The following is a 19,139-nucleotide window of genomic DNA, read 5'->3' as shown; positions in this document are numbered from 1 at the left end:
AGGCGCAGTGACCAGAGCGGTCAAGGCAGCTGTTCCAACCAGGAGGAGAGCCATGGCGGCCTCCCCGTCACCATGGTCAGCTGAACTTCAGGAAATGCGTCAGTCTGTCAGAAGGCTGAGGAGGCACTACCAGCGCAGTGTCGTCTGGTGGGAAAAACAACGATGGTTACAGCTATACCGGGAGGCAAAAGATAAATTCCAAAAAGAACTAAAAGAAGTCAGACTACGTAGCTGGGAAAGATTTGTGCTGGACCAGCTGGCCCTGGATCCATGGGGAATACCCTACAAACTAGTGAGGGAAAAGATCCGGTCCCCAATGATGCTATCAACGGTCAGGCGTGGGGATGGGATGACAGAGTCCTGGCAGGAAACTGCCGAGGTTCTTCTCCGGTCCCTGCTCCCTGACGACGATGAGGCCCGTGACACAGAGGGACAGTCCCAGCTACGAAATCAAGATCTGGATAGAGTTGCTAACAACAGGGCAGTCTACCCCTTCTCTGAAGAGGAGGTGGCTGGCCACATTAAAGCATTGAAAACAGGAAAATCCCCCAGCCCAGACGGCATTGTGGCGGAGGTGGTGCAGTTCCTGGCACCTCAACTGGTGGCACCACTAACCCAGTTGTATAATGAATGCCTAAGACAGGAAAAATTCCGGAAAATCTGGAAAGAGGCAAATGTTGTCATAATCAAAAAGGGCCCCGACAAGGACCCAGCGGATGTTAAGTCTTATAGGCCGATTTGCCTATTGAATATCCTCGGGAAATTATTCGAAAAACTGCTAGCTGACAGACTGACTGCACACCGAGTGCTGTGTGGGATGAGTGGCAGGCAGTTCGGCTTGAGGCCGGGGCGATCGGCAACTGATGCGATCGCTCTGGCGGCTGAGGTCTGCGACTCCACCCCATACAAGTACGTTGTTGGCATCATGGTTGACATCAGTGGCGCCTTTGACAACCTATGGTGGCCTTCGCTCTTCTCCTGCTTGCGGGAGAAAGAGTGTCCAGGGTCGCTATATGGATGCCTGAGGAGCTATTGTGAAGGGCGGGAGGTTTGGCTATCATCCCCTAGCGGCAGAGTAGGAAAATCCATAACTAAGGGATGTCCCCAGGGCTCCGTACTAGGTCCCCTGTTCTGGGACATCCATATGGAACCGCTTTTAGATAGTTTGGAACAGAGAGAAGAAGTGCTAGAGGTGATAGCCTACGCAGATGACCTCCTCTTGCTGGTCGGCGGCCGAAGCCGCGAAGACATCGAACCAAAAATAGACAGAGCGATGACCAAATTACAACTGTGGTGCACAAATACCAAGATGACGATCTCACCGACCAAATCGACGTACTTATTACTAAAGGGACAGCTGGCGAGGAACCCTACAGTTAGAATCGGAGGCTCACCAGTAATAAGACGACAAGAGACTCGATACCTAGGCGTCATCATCGATGAAAGGTGGAACTTTGGAAAGCACATTGAGTCCGTATCCCAAAAAGCATTGCAATTATTAAACAATCTCATCTCAATAGGTCATAAACGATTTCATCTTCCACCACACCTAATCAAGTTGTATCATACTAGCATATTAACATCAGTAGTGGGTTACGGATCGGGAGTCTGGGCACATAGGCTCACAAGGGTGGTGCCAGCCGTGGCAGTGAGAAGAGTACAAAGAAACATGCTTCTAAGATCCATAGGGGCGTATAGAACTTCTCCAGGAAGTGCACTCTTAATAATAATGGGGCTCTGTCCTTTAGACATCAAAATTCGGGAACAAGCAGCTTGGTACTGGGTCAAGAAGGGGAACAACGCGAAAACAGAGAATATCATGGGAATACTGGTAACAGATAAGAGAGAAATACGTAGAAGGGGCGAGGACCTATGGCAACGGTATTGGGAAACAGAAGAAACTGGCAGAAGAACGTTTGGGTTCTTGCCAGATGTAAAAGAAAGGTTAGGGATGAAGTACTTTGAGCCAAAGCGGGGTCTAATACACTTTCTCACTGGTCACGGGCCCTACCCGACATATTTGTGTCGGTTTGGGAAAAAGGCTATACCCGAGTGTGACTGTGGTGCTTCGGAGGGCACTCCCGACCATGTGGTTTACGAGTGCCCCCTTTTCGATGATGTGGCAATGACACTAAGACAACAACTTCCGCACAACAACACATGTGACCTATTAAGACACGAAGGTACTTTCGACACTTTAAACAAATTGGCAGACGAGGTGTCACGAAAAGTATTGACGGCATACCTGACTAACTTTCATGATTAAGACGTATACCAAATATGTCCCATTACGAGATACATGAGGGTCGTTCACGATTAGTGACATTTACCGAATGTGACCAATTACCCTCATCCTATACCGCCTGTACGTGGACAGGTCGACTTCTTAGTTGCAATCCGCCACGGGCAGGACTAGGAGGATCAGGGTACACCAATGAAGACCAAAGCACCGGAATTGTAGGTTAGTAGTAGTTGCAGCTTTAGATATAGATATTAAGTTAGGAACCTGCAGCGATAAACAGTCTTCGCCAGCCCAGTGTCAGGGGCAAGCTCATCGGGATTAGCTCGATGAGCAGGGCCTAAAGCAGTAGGTTTATATTTATGCTGACACACCTGTAACGCTGCAGGCAGTTAGGAATCAAATAGTTGAAGATATTAATAATTAGTAAGTAGAATTTAGCTGTAGTCTGCCTATTATCTTCTAGTATTCTGTCTGTAGCTTACAATAATTAACATAGCACAATATAACTAATAAATAGAAATAGCTGCTAGCATCTAAAATGTAGATCAGTTATGACCCACTAATCACTAAGGTAGTGGGTTCTATTGTATAAATATGATTGTTGAATAAAGAATTTAAGAAAAAAAAACCGAGTCCCGAGTCTGGCGTGAGGTCAATCGATCGACGGCGCGTTTCGGCGCGGGCCCGCCCGTTGCCGGCGCGCCGTATGGCACGGAAGCTCGCACTGGGGCGTATCGCAAAGTCGGGTGTGCCGCAGCAGTCCTCACAGGGGAAGTGATGCGTCTCTTATAGCCTCTCCTTCCCAAGTGGCTCTTTGCGCCTTCCCGTGGTGCCAGACGTTAAGCTCGGAATTCTGCCTTGCGACAAAAGGGAGAGCTGCGACCCAACCCGATGCGAAAGCGAAGGGTGCGTGGCACAGGGGGAGCTGTGTCGAGGGACCGAACACCAGTCCCTTTCTGTTCGCAGGGCACAGACCAGCAGGTGCTCTGCATGCCGGCGACTTCGTTTGTCGGCGTGGGATCACGGCGCGAATCGGCAAGGGTGCTTCGCCGCGCCCCTGGGTAACCGGGGCGTGTTCTGCCAAACCCAGGAGGTGGTGACATCGCCTGGGCTAGGTTAGATGGGCCCAGACCGCTGAACGACTGGGGGACCGACCCACCACCTGAGTAGGAGTGGGTCCTTGGCCTTCTGGTGGAAGCTCGGGCAAGTAGCCGGCGAAGGGCGAGGGGTGCATCCGCCTCTCCGGAGTGCAGGGTGCAGTTGCCGAGGAGCGTCGTGTGAAATCGTCGACGACGGGGCCATCGATGAGGACCAGTGTGCTGGCGACGGTGCGCTGAACCCGGCAGCTCTGGAGTGCCCTTGACCTAGGGGCGAGGTCGGTGGGTGAGCTGCAGAAGTCCCCCCCCCCCATGCCAGAGGAGCCGGTCCGGGGCAAGAGACGGGCTCCCACCTTATTTTTCACTCGTTCATAAAGATGGCTACAACTGAGACAAGTGAATCGAGTGCGCTCAAGCGAGCATCTGCGATGCTTGATCCATCTCCTCAGGACGAGACGGGACTGGCAGAAGATGAAACTGTCACGCAAAGGCATGCACGTCTCACGCTGCTCTTGGTGGTGGTGGTGGTGGTTGTTGGGATGTTTAAGGGGGACTAAACAGCTAAGGTCATCAGTCCCCCATTCCAAAAACAGGCGAGACAAACGCGCGGAGCAGATAAAAACCCAAGGGGAAGGAGACTCCCCCCCCAGGCACTAAAAAAAAAACACAAATTAGCCAACGAACACTACAGAAAAGAAGAGTACAGACGAACACCAAACAGAAAGAAACAGAAGAAAAGAAAATGGCCGGAGACTGGTTGACTGACCACAAGAACAAAAAAAAGGGGGAATGAGTCAACCATCCGACGACACAACAAAACAGCAACAAATATTGGGAGACACGAGGACAAAAGACACAGAAAGGGAAAGGTGCAGGACCGCCCTAAATCGAACCATAAAAAGGACTACCACGGATAAAATGTAAAACATTGTCAGCCATGGAGGCATCGTCACATAAAAGCAAAGGCAAAGTGCCCGGGAGATTAAAAGATTGCCGGAGTGTGCGCAGTCGAGGACACTCCAGCAAAATGTGGCCGACCGTCAGCCGGGACCCACACCGACACAGGGGGGGATCCTCCTGACGCAACAGATGGCCGTGCTTCAGGTATGTATGGCCGATGCGCAGCTGACACAGGACCACCGAGTCCCTGCGAGAAGCCCGCAGGGAGGAACGCCACACATCGGTCGTCTCCTTGACAGCCCGCAGTTTATTCGGGGCTGTCATGCCACGTCACTCAGCAGCCCACATCGCAAGCACCTTACGGCGCAACACCAGCTGCTGGTCGCGAGCCGTAAGGCCGATCTCCAAAGCTGGGGCGTCGATCGCCCTTTGGCCAGCCTGTCAACACATTCGTTCCCCGGGATGCCAACATGACCTGGCGTCCAAACCAAGACCACCGAACGACCAGAACGGGCAATGGCGGAAACAGACTCCTGAATAGAGGACACCAGAGGAGAAGAGGGATAGCAGCGGTCGATGGCCTGAGGGCTGCTCAGGGAGTCACTGCAGATGACGATTGACCGACCTGAGCAGAAACGCATATGCTCAAGAGCGCGCAATATGGCCACCAGCTCTGCAGTAAAAATACTGCAGCCAGCCGGCAAGGAGCGCTGCTCTACATGGGCAGCGTGAGCAAAAGCGTAGGCAGTGCGACCATCAACCAGGGAACCATCAGTGTAGACAGGCTCACAGTCCGAAAATGAGGCGAGGAGCGCAAGAAAAAGGAGACGGAGGGCCACAGGCGGAACCGAGTCCTTGGGTCCCTGTGCGCTGCTCTTGGAGCAGAATATTAAAAATGGGAAAATTGGCCAGGCGGCATTGTCCATCATCAAGAATGAGCTGGCTGCATGGGCCATCGCTCACGCCAAGCTCGAAGGCCGCGTGGAGGAGCTACAAAAAGAAAATGATCGGTTGAGAAGGCAACCAACAAAAACCTGGGCTGGGGTGGTCGCGCAAGCACCGCCCAAGCCACAAACCACAAAAGAAACGATCGCCAAGGTGACCAAGCGGTTGGTTGGTTGGTTTGGGGGATGAAAGGGACCAGACTGCTACGGTCATCGGTCCCTTTTTCCAAAGACAAAGAACACCCACAGAGAATAAAAACGAGGAACAGAATAGAACACAGACGAAACAGAACAAGAGAAACTCAAAGACAAGACAAAACGAACTAAAACCACACAGAGTGTGACGGTGGTTGGCCGACCATAGAAATAAAAAAAGGAAAAGCCAACCACTTAGAAACACGTTAAAAAACCAGTTGAAAAGCATAAGCCGAAGGCCAGAATCAACAAAACAATAACATAAAGCAAACACTCAGATTAAATGATAAAAGCCCCCTGCACGAATAAAACGTAAAACTAAGTCAGCCATAGCCGAGTCATCTGTTAAAAGGGCAGGGAGCATGTCAGGCAGTGCGAACGACTGCCTGAGCACAGCTAAAAGTGGACAGTCCAATAAAATGTGGACCGCCGTTAAAATGGAGCCGCAGCGACATAAAGGTGGGTCCTCCCGTCGCAGTAAATAACTGTGTGTCAGCCGGGAGTGGCCAATTCGGAGCCGACAAAGGACGACTGAGTCCCTGCGGTTGGCTCGCATGGATGACCGCCACACAGTCGTCGTCTCCTTAATGGCACGGAGTTTATTGTGCGTGATCCGATCGTGCCATTCAGCGTCCCAAATCGCAAAAACTTTTCGGCAGAGGACTGCCCGCAAATCAGTCTCTGGGAGGCCAACATCCAGAGACGGTTGTCCCGTGGCCTCCTTCGCCAGGCGGTCAGCATGTTCATTGCCCGGGATACCGACATGACCGGGGGTCCATACAAAGACCACAGAGCGGCCGCAACGCGCAAGAGTATGCAGGGACTCATGGATAGCCATCACCAGACGGGAACGAGGAAAACACTGGTCGAGAGCTCGTAAACTGCTCAGGGAATCGCTACAGATAACGAAGGACTCACCTGAGCAGGAGCGGATATACGCTAGGGCTCGAAAGATGGCGACCAGCTCCGCAGTGTAAACGCTGCAGCCAGCCGGCAAGGAACGTTGTTCGGAATGGTCCCCTAGAGTGAGCGCATAACCGACTCGACCAGCAACCATCGAGCCGTCGGCGTAAACAATGCCAGAGCCCTGATACGTGGCCAGGATGGAATGAAAGCGGCGGCGGAAGGCCTCTGGAGGGACTGAATCCTTCGGGCACTCTGCCAAGTCGAGCCGAAGGCAAGGGCGACGAACACACCATGGGGGTGTATGCAAAGTAGCCCGGAAAGGAGGTGTAACAGTGAAAACCTGAAGCCCAGAGAGAAGCTCTTTGACGCGGACCGCTATTGTACAACCAGAGCGGGGCCGACGTTCTGGCAGACGGACGACCGATCGTGGGAACAGGAGACGATAGTTAGGATGCCCGGGCGAGCTTAGAACATGGGCAGCATAAGCGGCCAGCAAACGTTGGCGTCGGAACCGCAGTGGAGGTACACCTGCCTCAACTAGTACGCTGTCCACAGGGCTGGTGCGGAAAGCACCAGTGGCAAGGCGTATCCCGCTGTGGAGAATTGGGTCCAGCACCCGTAACGCAGATGGGGATGCTGAGCCATAAGCCAGGCTCCCATAATCCAGGCGGGACTGGATGAGCGCCTGGTAGAGCCGTAACAGGGTAGAGCGGTCGGCGCCCCAGCGGGTGTGGCTCAAACATCGCAGAGCATTGAGATGCCGCCAACATGCCTGTTTGAGCTGCCGGATATGAGGCAGCCAAGTCAACCGGGCATCGAAAACCACCCCCAAAAACCCGTGGGTCTCCACCACAGCAAGCAGTTCGTCGGCAAGATAAAGCTGCGGCTCAGGATGGACTGTTCGGCGCCGGCAGAAATGCATAACGCGGGTCTTGGCTGCCGAAAACTGAAACCCATGCGCTACAGCCCAAGACTGCGCCTTGCGGATAGCGCCCTGTAGCTGACGTTCAACCGCTGCAATGCCAGTAGAGCTGTAATAAAGGCAGAAGTCGTCAGCATACAGGGAAGCGGAGACAGAATTTCCCACGGCCGCAGCAAGCCCGTTAATGGCTATTAAAAACAGACAGACACTTAAAACAGAACCCTGTGGCACACCGTTCTCCTGGACGTGGGAGGAACTATACGAGGCCGCGACTTGCACGCGGAAGGTACGACACGACAGAAAATTGCGGATAAATATCGGCAGAGGACCCCGAAGACCCCATCCATGAAGCGTAGAAAGGATGTGATGACGCCATGTCGTATCGTACGCCTTCCGCATGTCGAAAAAGACAGCGACCAGGTGCTGACGGCGGGCAAAGGCAGTACGGATGGCCGACTCCAGGCTCACCAGATTGTCGGTGGCGGAGCGGCCTTTACGGAAGCCACCCTGAGACGGAGCAAGAAGGCCCCGAGACTCCAGTACCCAATTCAAGCGCCGGCTCACCATCCGTTCAAGCAACTTGCAAAGAACGTTGGTGAGGCTAATGGGACGGTAGCTGTCCACCTCCAGAGGGTTCTTTCCAGGTTTCAAAACGGGGATGACAACGCCTTCCCGCCATTGCGACGGAAACTCCCCCTCGACCCAAAGACGGTTGTAAAGATCGAGAAGGCGCCGCTGGCAGTCCACTGAAAGGTGTTTCAGCATCTGACAGTGGATGCCATCCGGCCCAGGAGCGGTATCAGGGCAAGCAGCTAGGGCACTGCGAAATTCCCACTCACTAAATGGAGCATTGTAAGATTCTAGGTGGTTGGTGCGAAACGAAAGGCTCCGACGTTCCATCCGCTCTTTAATGGAGCGGAAGGCCTGGGGGTAATTCGCAGAGGCGGAACTCATAGCAAAATGCTCTGCTAAGCGATTTGCAATGACGTCGGAGTCAGTACAAACTGCTCCATTCAGTGAGAGCGCAGGGACGCTGGCAGGTGTCCGATGGCCGTAGACGCGTCGAATCTTGGCCCAGACCTGCGATGGAGTGACATGGAGGCCAATGGTTGGTTGGTTGGTTGTTGGGATGTTTAAGGGGGACTAAACAGCTAAGGTCATCAGTCCCCCATTCCAAAAACAGGCGAGACAGGGTCACGAAGCAGGTAAAACCCTAGAGGGAAGGAGACTCCCCCCAGGCACTACAAGAACACAAATGCAACAACGAACACTACAGACAAGAAGAGGACAGACAAACACCAGACACTAACATACAGAAGAAAAGAAGATGGCTGGAAACTGGTTGACTGACCGCGACACAAAAAAAGGGAAAGTCAACCAGCAGACTATACACCAAAACAGCAACAAATGTAAAGAGACGCGAGGACAAAAGACACAGAATGGGAAGGTGCAGGACCTCCCTAAATCGAACCATAAAAAGGACTACCACGGATAAAATGTAAAACATTGTCAGCCATGGAGGCATCGTCAGATAAAACCAAAGCCAAAGTGCCCGGGAGATTAAAAGATTGCCGGAGTGTGCGCAGTCGAGGACACTCCAGCAAAATGTGGCCGACCGTCAGCCGGGACCCACACCGACACAGAGGGGGATCCTCCTGACGCAACAGATGGCCGTGCGTCAGGTATGTATGGCCGATGCGCAGCCGACACAGGACCACCGAGTCCCTGCGAGAAGCCCGCAGGGAGGAACGCCACACATCGGTCGTCTCCTTGACAGCCCGCAGTTTATTCGGGGCTGTCATGCCACGCCACTCAGCAGCCCACATCCCAAGCACCTTACGGCGCAACACCAGCTGCTGGTCGCGAGACGTAAGGCCGATCTCCAAAACTGGGGCGTCGATCGCCCCTTTGGCCAACCTGTCGACACGTTCGTTCCCTGGGATGCCAACGTGACCCGGCGTCCAAACAAAGACCACCGAACGTCCAGAGCGGGTAATGGTGGAAACAGACTCCCGAATAGAGGACACCAGAGGACATGAGGGATAGCAGCGGTCGATGGCCTGGAGGCTGCTCAGGGAGTCACTGCAGATGACAAGGGACGTACCTGAGCAGGAACGCATATGCTCAAGAGCGCGCAATATGGCCACCAGCTCTGCAGTAAAAATACTGCAGCCAGCCGGCAAGGAGCGCTGTTCAACGTGGGCAGCATGAGCAAAAGCGTAGGCAGTGCGACCATCAACCAGGGAACCATCGGTGTAGACAGGCTCACAGTCCGAAAATGAGGCGAGGAGCGCAAGAAAACGGCGACGGAGGGCCACAGGCGGAACCGAGTCCTTGGGTCCCTGTGCCAAGTCCAGACGGACGGACGGACGGGACAAGCACCAGGGAGGCGTAGGTGCACGGACCCGGAAGGGAGGCAGAAGAGGGAATGATCCCAGTTCGGACAGCAGGGACTGGACACGGACAGCTATGGAAAGCCCAGACCGAGGTCGCCGTTCGGGCAGGTGGAGGACCGAGACAGGGAAAAGCAGGCGACGATGGGGATGGCCCGGCGAGCAATGAACGTGGACAGCATAGTCGGCGAGCAGTCGATGGCGGCGAATCCGCAGCGGGGGAACCCCGGCCTCCACCAGTAGACTATCCACGGGGCTCGTACGAAATGCGCCAGTTGCAAGCCGAACCCCACAGTGATGTATGGGGTCTAACAACTTCAACACTGAGGGTGATGCAGACCCATAGGCCAGGCTCCCATAATCAAGCCTGGACTGCACAAGGGCTTTGTACAGTCGCAACAGCGTGCAGCGATCCGCACCCCAAGATGTGTGGCTGAGGCAGCGGAGGGCGTTGAGATGCCGCCAGCACTTTTGCTTCAGCTGAGTAATATGAGGAACCCATGTGAGCCGGGCATCAAACACGAGCCCCAAGAAGCGGCAAGTGTCCACCACCTCAAGCAGGTGGCCGTCGAGGTAAAGTTCAGGATGAGGGTGGACCGTCCGACGCCTGCAGAAGTGCATAACTCGAGTCTTGGCTGCAGAGAACTGAAAACCGTGAGTCAGAGCCCACGAGGCTGCCTTGCGAATGGCGACTTGCAGCCGGCGTTCGGCGACTCCCGTAGTCGTGGAGCTAAATGAGATGCAGAAGTCGTCGGCATACAAAGAAGGAGACACCGACGACCCCACTGCTGCAGCCAGACCATTAATAGCCACCAGAAATAAGGAGACGCTCAACACTGAGCCCTGCGGGACCCCATTTTCCTGTATATAAGAGGAACTAGAGGTGGCACCGACTTGCACCCGGAAAGAGCGGCACAATAAAAAGCTTTGAAGAAAAGCCGGGAGCTGACCACGAAGACCCCACTCATGGAACGTGGCGAGGATGTGATGCCTCCATGTGGTGTCATACGCTTTCCGCAGATCGAAAAATACAGCAACGAGATGCTGACGTCGGGCAAAGGCCGTACGGACAGCTGATTCCAGCCGCACCAAATTGTCCACTGCAGACCGGCCCCGACGGAAGCCACCCTGGGATGGAGTGAGGAGACCGCGCGACTCAAGGACCCAACACAAACGCCGCCCCACCATACGTTCGAGCAATTTGCACAAAACGTTGGTGAGGGTAATGGGACGATAGCTGTCCACCGCCAGTGGGTCCGCACCGGGCTTCAAGATGGGGACAATAACACCCTCTCGCCATTGCGACGGGAACACACCTTCGCTCCAAATGCGATTAAATATCGCGAGAATGTGTCTCTGGCAGTCCCTGGAGAGATGCTTCAGCATCTGCGCGTGGATGCAGTCTGGGCCTGGTGCTGTATCAGGGCAGTCGGCGAGGGCAGCAAGGAATTCCCGCTCGCTGAAGGGATCATTGTATTGCTCAGAATGACGCGTGTGGAACGATAACGGCGTCCGCTCGGCTCGCTCCTTTAGAGAGCGAAAGGCGGGGGGATAAGTTGCAGTCGCAGAGCTCTGAGCAAAGTGCGCAGCAAGGTGTTCAGCAATGGCGGCAGCGTCCGTGCAGACAGCGCCGTCCAAGGAGATCCCAGCGACACCCATAGGGGTCTGGTGTCCATAAATCCGCCGTATCCGGGACCACACGAGCGAGGGGGAGACACGAGAGCCCAAGGATGAAACATACCGCTCCCAGCACTCCTGCTTACGCCGTGCAATAAGACGACGGGCGAAGGCACGGAGCCTCTTAAAGGCGATGAGGGTCTCGAGAGACGGGTGCCGCCGATGACGCTGGAGGGCCCGCCGACGGTCGCGAATAGCTTCAGCAATCTCCGGCGACCACCAGGGTACAGCCTTCCTCCGAGGGAGTCCAGAAGAGCGGGGGATGGCAGCCTCGGCCGCCGAAATGATGGACGTAGTTAAGTCACGGACCACATCGTCAATGTCACCCTGCGGGGGAGACTCAACGGTTGCCGCGGAAGTGAAACTCGGCCAGTCAGCCCTGTGGAGAGCCCAGCGGGGCAGGCGCCCAGAAGAATGACACTGGGGCAGTGACAAATAGATGGGAAAATGGTCACTACCACACAGGTCAGGATGCACTCTCCAGTGGAGAGATGGGACAAGGCCGGGGCTGCAAAGAGAGAGATCGATGGCCGAGAACGAGCCGTGGGCCACACTGAAATGTGTGGGAGCACCGGTGTTCAGGAGGCTAAGGTCGAGCTGAGCCAACAAATGCTCCACGGCACGACCGCGGTCATCGGAGACAGTCCCACCCCATAGAGGGTTGTGGGCATTGAAATCGCCCAGCAACAAGAAAGGTGGCGGCAGTTGTGCTATCAGAGCAGCCAGGACATGCTGTGCGACAGCACCATCCGGTGGTAGGTAAATACTGCAGACGGTAACAGCCTGTGGCGTCCACACCCGAACAGCGACAGCCTCTAAAGCTGTTTGTAGAGGTACAAACTCGCTGTGTAGAGAGTTAAGGACATATATGCAGACGCCACCAGACACCCTTTCATAAGCTGCCCGGTTCTTAAAATATCCCCAATAGCCACGGAGGGCGGGGGTTCGCAGTGCTGGAAACCAAGTTTCCTGCAGAGCAATGCAAAGGAAAGGATGAAGGCTGATAAGTTGGCGGAGCTCAGCTAGATGGTGGAAGAAACCGCTGCAGTTCCACTGGAGGATGGTATTAGCCATGGATGAGAAAGGCGGGAGGGACTGGGGAGGCAGATTACGCCTCCGAGGCCCCTGCTGCTACTGAGTCACCACCTGGAGAACAGCCAGCCAGTGCGTCCGAGGGACTGGCGAGATCCATGTCCTCAGCGGACGCCAGAATCTCCACCTCATCCTCCGACGCAGAGCTTGTAGGAAGTGGTGGAATGAGTGCCACCGCATTGTCGGTGGCCTTGGGGAGTTTCTTCTTCTTCTGCTTCTCGCGCTGTGCCTTTGGTGGTTCAGGCTGGGAGGGCGTCACTGGGTCAGTCTCTGGGACAGACGACGACCGTGTGTCCCGACGACCAGGGACCGACGGTTGTTTGAGCCACTTGCGGCTGTCGGCTTTGGAACCGGTCGGAACTTGTGAAGGGAGGTCCCCAAGGGACCCCTTCCGCACGAGAGTAGCCGAAGAAGTCTTACGCTTCTCCGGCTGGGAAGGGGGGACTGATGTCCCCGATGGTTGGGGGGGTGTTGCTCCTGAAGTAGAGGGAGCAGGAGCAACGGGAGGTTTAGTGCCCCCCACCATCAAGGGGGCAGGTGCGGGACTGCGACTCTGCGAGCTGGCTGGAGAGGATTGAACCCTAGCAGGAGAGACAGTTGCGGCATAAGAAGCCGTCATGCGCACTGGGTGAAGCCGGTCATATTTCCGCTTCGCCTCAGTGTACGTCAGGCGGTCGAGAGTCTTTATCTCCATGATCTTCCGCTCAAGGCGGATGGTGCGCACCACAGTTCACACAGATCGGAGGTGGGGCACAGGGATGATCAGGATGGGATGGTCGACCGCAATCGCGACAGACGAGGTCGGAAGCACAGCGTGAAGACATGTGGCCGAACTTCCAACACTTGAAGCACCGCATCGGGGGAGGGATATACGGCTTGACATCACAACGGTACACCATCACCTTGACCTTCTCAGGTAACGTGTCACCCTCGAAGGCCAAGATGAAGGCACCGGTGGCAACTTGACGATCCCTCGGACCCCGGTGGACGCGCCGGACGAAATGGACACCTCGGCGCTCCAAGTTGGCGCGCAGCTCGTCATCGGACTGTAAAAGGAGATCCCTGTGGAAGATAATGCCCTGGACCATGTTCAGACTTTTATGGGGCGTGATAGTGACGGAGACATCCCCCAGCTTAGTACAAGCGAGCAAGGCCCGCGACTGGGCCGAGGACGCCGTTTTTATCAACACCGATCCGGACCGCATCTTTGACAAGCCCTCCACCTCCCCAAACTTGTCCTCTAAATGCTCGACAAAGAACTGAGGCTTCACGGACATAAAAGATTCCCCATCAGCTCTGGTACAGACAAGATATCTGGGCGAATACTGCTCACTTGCATTTAATGCCTTTCGTTCCTCCCATGGTGTGGCGAGGGAGGGGAACGATTTGGGGTCATAAACGTTACCTTTGAAATGGGCCCTCGAACGCTTAGAGACTGCTGGTGGCTGGCCACCAGCAAGAGAAGAAGTGCCACGCTTCATTGCGTGTCATCCACCCTGATGCCACCTACTCCGACCAAGGGCCCTCCCCACGGGCGCCACCCAGCCACAGCAAAGGCCACCTGGCAGGATGGCCATTGCCGGGAGTCCCGATGCCCCAAGGAGATGGGCATCTACTCCTTGGCATACGTGGGGAGTTAACGGCGCAGGCATCAGTAGAGCGATCCCTGTGTTGTCAGGGGGCTACAACCAAGAGGGTACATGGCGGCCCCACCACAACGGACTGGCTACCGTGCTGGATCTTAGGTGCAAAACTGACCAAGGTCGTCGTCGCAGATAAAAGAAACACTGCAGAGTGCAGCGTGGTAATCGCCCAAGAGATCGAAAACGAGCGGGACACCATTGCAACGACGATAAAGCCGGCTAAAGGTCTAATTGCACGACGGATACAGTGCACCATGTAAGGCGCCCTTCCCCAATTGGCTCGCTCTTCGGAATAATTTAGAAAGATGGAGGTCAAACCCGAGAGGGGACCATCACATAAGGCCGAAACATTTGAGACTCCTTTTAGTCGCCTCTTACGACCGGCAGGAATACCGCGGGCCTATTCTAACCCCCGAACCCGCAGGGGGTAGGCCAATGGTGGATACATACCGCTCCCAGCACTCCTTCTTGCCTTGGCGGATAAGGAGGCGGGCCCGCGCACGCAGCCGTTTGAAGGCGATAAGGTGGTCGATGGAGGGATGCCGCTTGTGACGCTGGAGCGCCCGCCGGCGATCTTTAATCGCTTCAGCGATCTCAGGCGACCACCAAGGCACAGTCCGCCGCCGAGGGGACCCACAGGAACGGGGAATGGCTGATTCGGCGGCAGTAACGATGCCGGTGGTGACCGATTGAACCACCGCATCAATGTCATCAGTAGGGAGAGGCTCAAAAGCGGCAGTGGAGGAGAACAAGTCCCAGTCAGCCTTATTCATAGCCCATCTGCTAGGGCGCCCAGAAGAGTGGCGCTGTGGTAGTGACAAAAAGATCGGAAAGTGGTCACTACCACACAGGTCGTCATGCACACTCCATTGGACAGACGGTAAGAGGCTATGGCTACAGATTGACAGGTCAATGGCGGAGTAGGTGCCATGCGCCACACTGAAGTGTGTGAAGGCACCATCATTTAACAGCGAGAGATCGAGCTGCGACAAGAAACCCTCAACGATGGCGCCTCGACCTGTTGCCACTGACCCACCCCACAGAGGGTTATGGGCGTTGAAGTCGCCCAAGAGCAAGAAAGGTGGCGGCAATTGGGCGACCAGTGCAGCCAGGACATGCTGCGAGACATCACCATCCGGTGGAATGTAAACACTGCAGACGGTAACAGCCTGTGGCGTCCACACGCGTACAGCGACAGCCTCTAAGGGCGTCTGGAGAGGGACAGACTCGCTGTGCAGAGTGTGAAGGACATATATGCAGACGCCACCAGACACCCTTTCATAAGCTGCTCGGTTCTTATAATAACCCCGATAGCCACGGAGGGCGGGGGTTCGCATTGCAGGAAACCAAGTTTCCTGGAGAGCAATGCAGAAGAAAGGGTGAAGGCTGATAAGTTGGCGGAGCTCAGCGAGATGGTGGAAGAAACCGCTGCAGTTCCACTGGAGGATGGTATTGGCCATGGATGGGAAAGGCGTGAAGGGACTGGGGAGGCAGATTACGCCTCCGGGGCCCCTGCTGCTACTGAATCACCACCTGTACTACAGCCATCCATTGCGTCCGAGGGACTGGCGAGATCCAGGTCCTCAGCGGATGTCAGAATCTCCACCTCATCTTCGGACGCAGAGGGAGAAGGGTGCGGTGGGACAGGTGCCACCGCAATTTCAGGATTCTTGGGAGCCTTTTTCTTCGACTGCTTTGCGCGCTGTGCCTTTGGTGGTTCTGGCTGGGAGGGCCTCACTGGGTCAGTCTCAGGGACTGAAGACGACCGCGACGCCCTACGACCAGCAACCGGTGGTTTCTTGGCAAACTTGCGGGTGTCCGCTTTGGCACTGGGCAAAGCCTGGGATGGGAGGGCCCCAAGGGAACCCTTCCGGGCGAGAGGAGCCGAAGAAGGCTCACGCTTCTCCGGCTGTGAAGGGGGAACAGATGTCCCCGGTGGTTGGGGAGGTGTTGCTCCTGAAGTAGATGGAGCAGGAGCAACAGGGAGTGAAGTGCCCCCCACAACCAAGGGGGCCGGTGAATTCTGGCAGAGCTGAGATCGAACTGGTGTTGCAGCAGCGGCATAGGTAGTCGTCATGGGTACAGGATGTAGCCGCTCATATTTCCGCCTTGCCTCGGTGTAGGTCAGGCGGTCCAGGGTCTTATATTCCATTATCTTCCTTTCCTTCTGGAAGATCCGACAGTCCGGCGAGCAGGGGGAATGGTGTTCTCCGCAGTTAACACAGATAGGAGGCGGGGCACATGGAGTATCAGGATGTGAAGAACGTCCACAATCCCGACACGTGATGCTGGAAGTACAGCGAGATGACATGTGCCCGAACTTCCAGCATTTAAAACACCGCATCGGAGGAGGGATATATGGCTTCACATCACAACGGTAAACCATCACCTTAACCTTTTCGGGTAAGACATCACCCTCAAAGGCCAAGATGAAGGCACCGGTGGCTACCTGATTATCCCTCGGACCCCGATGGACGCGCCGGACGAAGTGAACACCTCGTCGTTCGAGATTGGCGCGTAATTCATCGTCGGACTGCAGAAGAAGATCCCTGTGGAATATAATACCCTGGACCATGTTGAGACTCTTATGCGGCGTGATGCTAACTGAAACATCCCCCAACTTGTCACAACTGAGCAACCTCCGTGACTGGGCAGAGGACGCCGTGTGGATGAGCACAGAACCAGAGCGCATCTTGGACAAGCCCTCCACCTCCCCGAACTTGTCCTCTAAATGCTCCACAAAAAACTGGGGCTTTGTCGACATAAAAGATTCTCCATCAACCCGCGTACAAACGAGGTACCGGGGTGAATATTCTCCACTGCCTGTTGTAACAAGACGTTCCTCCCATGGAGTAGCGAGGGAGGGAAACGATCTCGGATCAAATTTCTTCCCGTTGATGTTAGACCTCGATCGCTTAGAGACTGCTGGTGGAGGCCCACCAGCGAGAGATGATGTACCACGCTTCATTGCGGGTCATCCGCCCCGATGCCACCTACTCCGACCAAGGGCCCTCCCCACGGGCGCCACCCAGCCGCAGCAATAGCCACCTGGCAGGATGGCCATTGCCGGGAGTCCCGATGCCCCAGGGAGATGGGCATCTACTCCTTGGCATACGTGGGGAGTTAACGGCGCAGGCATCAGTAGAGCGATCCCTGTGTTGTCAGGGGGCTACAACCAAGAGGGTACATGGCGGCCCCACCACAACGGACTGGCTACCGTGCTGGATCTTAGGTGCAAAATGTCCAACGTCGTCGTCGCAGTTAAAAGAAACACTGCAGAGTGCAGCGTGGTAATCGCCCAAGAGATCGAAAACGAGCGGGACATCATTGCAACGACGAGAAAGCCGGCTAAAGGTCTAATTGCACGACGGATACAGTGCACCACGTAAGGCGCCCTTCCCCAATTGGCTCGCTCTTCGGAATAATTGAGAAAGATGGAGGTCAAACCCGAGAGGGGACCATCACATAAGGCCGAAACATGTGAGACTCCTTTTAGTCGCCTCTTACGACAGGCAGGAATACCGTGGGCCTATTCTAACCCCCGAACCCGCAGGGGGACCAAGCGGTCAGACACGGCGGTCTTTCTCAGAACTTTACCAGGCCAAGACACAAGTGTTAAAAAAAATACAAGAACTGTTGACAAAAAGTATTGACCCGGCAAAAGACAAAATTAGAATAAACAGAGTAAAACCCAGTAGAAACTCGGTGATTGTAGAGGTGGCTACAGAAGAGGACGAAGAGAAATTGCTAAAGAATCCTAAACTGAAGTCGGTAGTCAAGTGTGAACCGCCGAGAAAAAGAAACCCACTGGTCATCCTGTACGATGTACCATCAATAATAACGAACGAAGAACTGTACCAAAACATAAAGGACCAAAATTTTGATCAAATGAATGATAATGAATTTATGGATTCATTCAAGCTAAGATTTAAAACGGGACCTCGAGATCGTGATGTTGTACATCACGTCGCCGAGGTCACAGCACCAATGTGGAAGCAAATTATAACAATGGGCAGACTATATGTTGGCTTCCATGCCATCAATATTAGGGATTACCTGGTGGTACCTCGTTGCCACAATTGTGGAGACCTGGACCACATTCTAAGGCACTGCACCAGGGGGTCGGCTTGCTCCAGGTGCGGCGAAGATGGTCACACACGTAAAGATTGTAAAGCCGCAAGCGTATGCATTCCCTGCAAAAGACGTGGTAAGAAAAGCTGCAGAGCATCAGGACGAAATTGCCCTACGTACCGCATGCTAGAACAAAGACTCATATCTAGAACAGACTATGGCTGAGTACGTAAAAGAGAACAGGATGTCAAAGCGAAAATCCCCTAGCAAAAGGAGGAGGGATGCCTTTAGGGCAAATAGATTCAAAGAATTTATAAAGTCTCTCTCGAGGGACCAGACACCTGAAATGATTGACAAAAGCATCCAAACAGATTCACCAAAAATAGATAAATGTATCCAGACAGATCCACCAAAAATAGATAAATGTATCCAGACAGATACCACCCCTAAGGCTACCCCCTCCTCGCTCAGCATGGAAGTGAAGCCGATCAAACACCAGCAACAGCAAAGGCATCCTGAGCCTGAGGTCTCAGAAAATGAAAGCAATCATAAAGAACAAAAGCCTGTGCAAGAAAGTACAGTAACAAGCTCTCTAGATACTCCAGTGGTGAAACTACCGCCAATAGATCCGATTCGGATCTATCCAAACTTAGAGTTCACCATGCAACTGGCGAGATTGGAGCAGCCGGCTACCTTGACCACTGCCTTACGACATGTGGTCCGCGTAGGGCACGAATATGGTAGAAGAGTCACCTTCTCGGTAATGGAGGCTGTAGACAGGATACAGCTTAAGTCAGTGAATTTCCCCACTGACTTCGGAGCCCTGCGAGACTTACTAAAGAAAGTCTTCGAGAGACGTGGAGAAAAGTTTGACTTAAACGACATATACGAACAGTCAGTTCTGGCTAATGGACGTATCACGTATGACTGGAATAAGAATTGGCCAGAAGACCACATACATACATACTTTCCATAGATGACACAAGCTACCATTGGCCAACTTAACACACACAACAGTAGACTTGTAATGCAGGAGCTGCGAAGGGAAGTGGAGGAG

Source organism: Schistocerca nitens, chromosome 7 (assembly GCF_023898315.1).
Source record: "Schistocerca nitens isolate TAMUIC-IGC-003100 chromosome 7, iqSchNite1.1, whole genome shotgun sequence".
Classification (NCBI taxonomy): Eukaryota; Metazoa; Arthropoda; class Insecta; order Orthoptera; family Acrididae; genus Schistocerca; species Schistocerca nitens.
The sequence above is the reverse complement of the archived record's forward strand: the minus strand, read 5'-3'. Positions refer to the sequence as shown.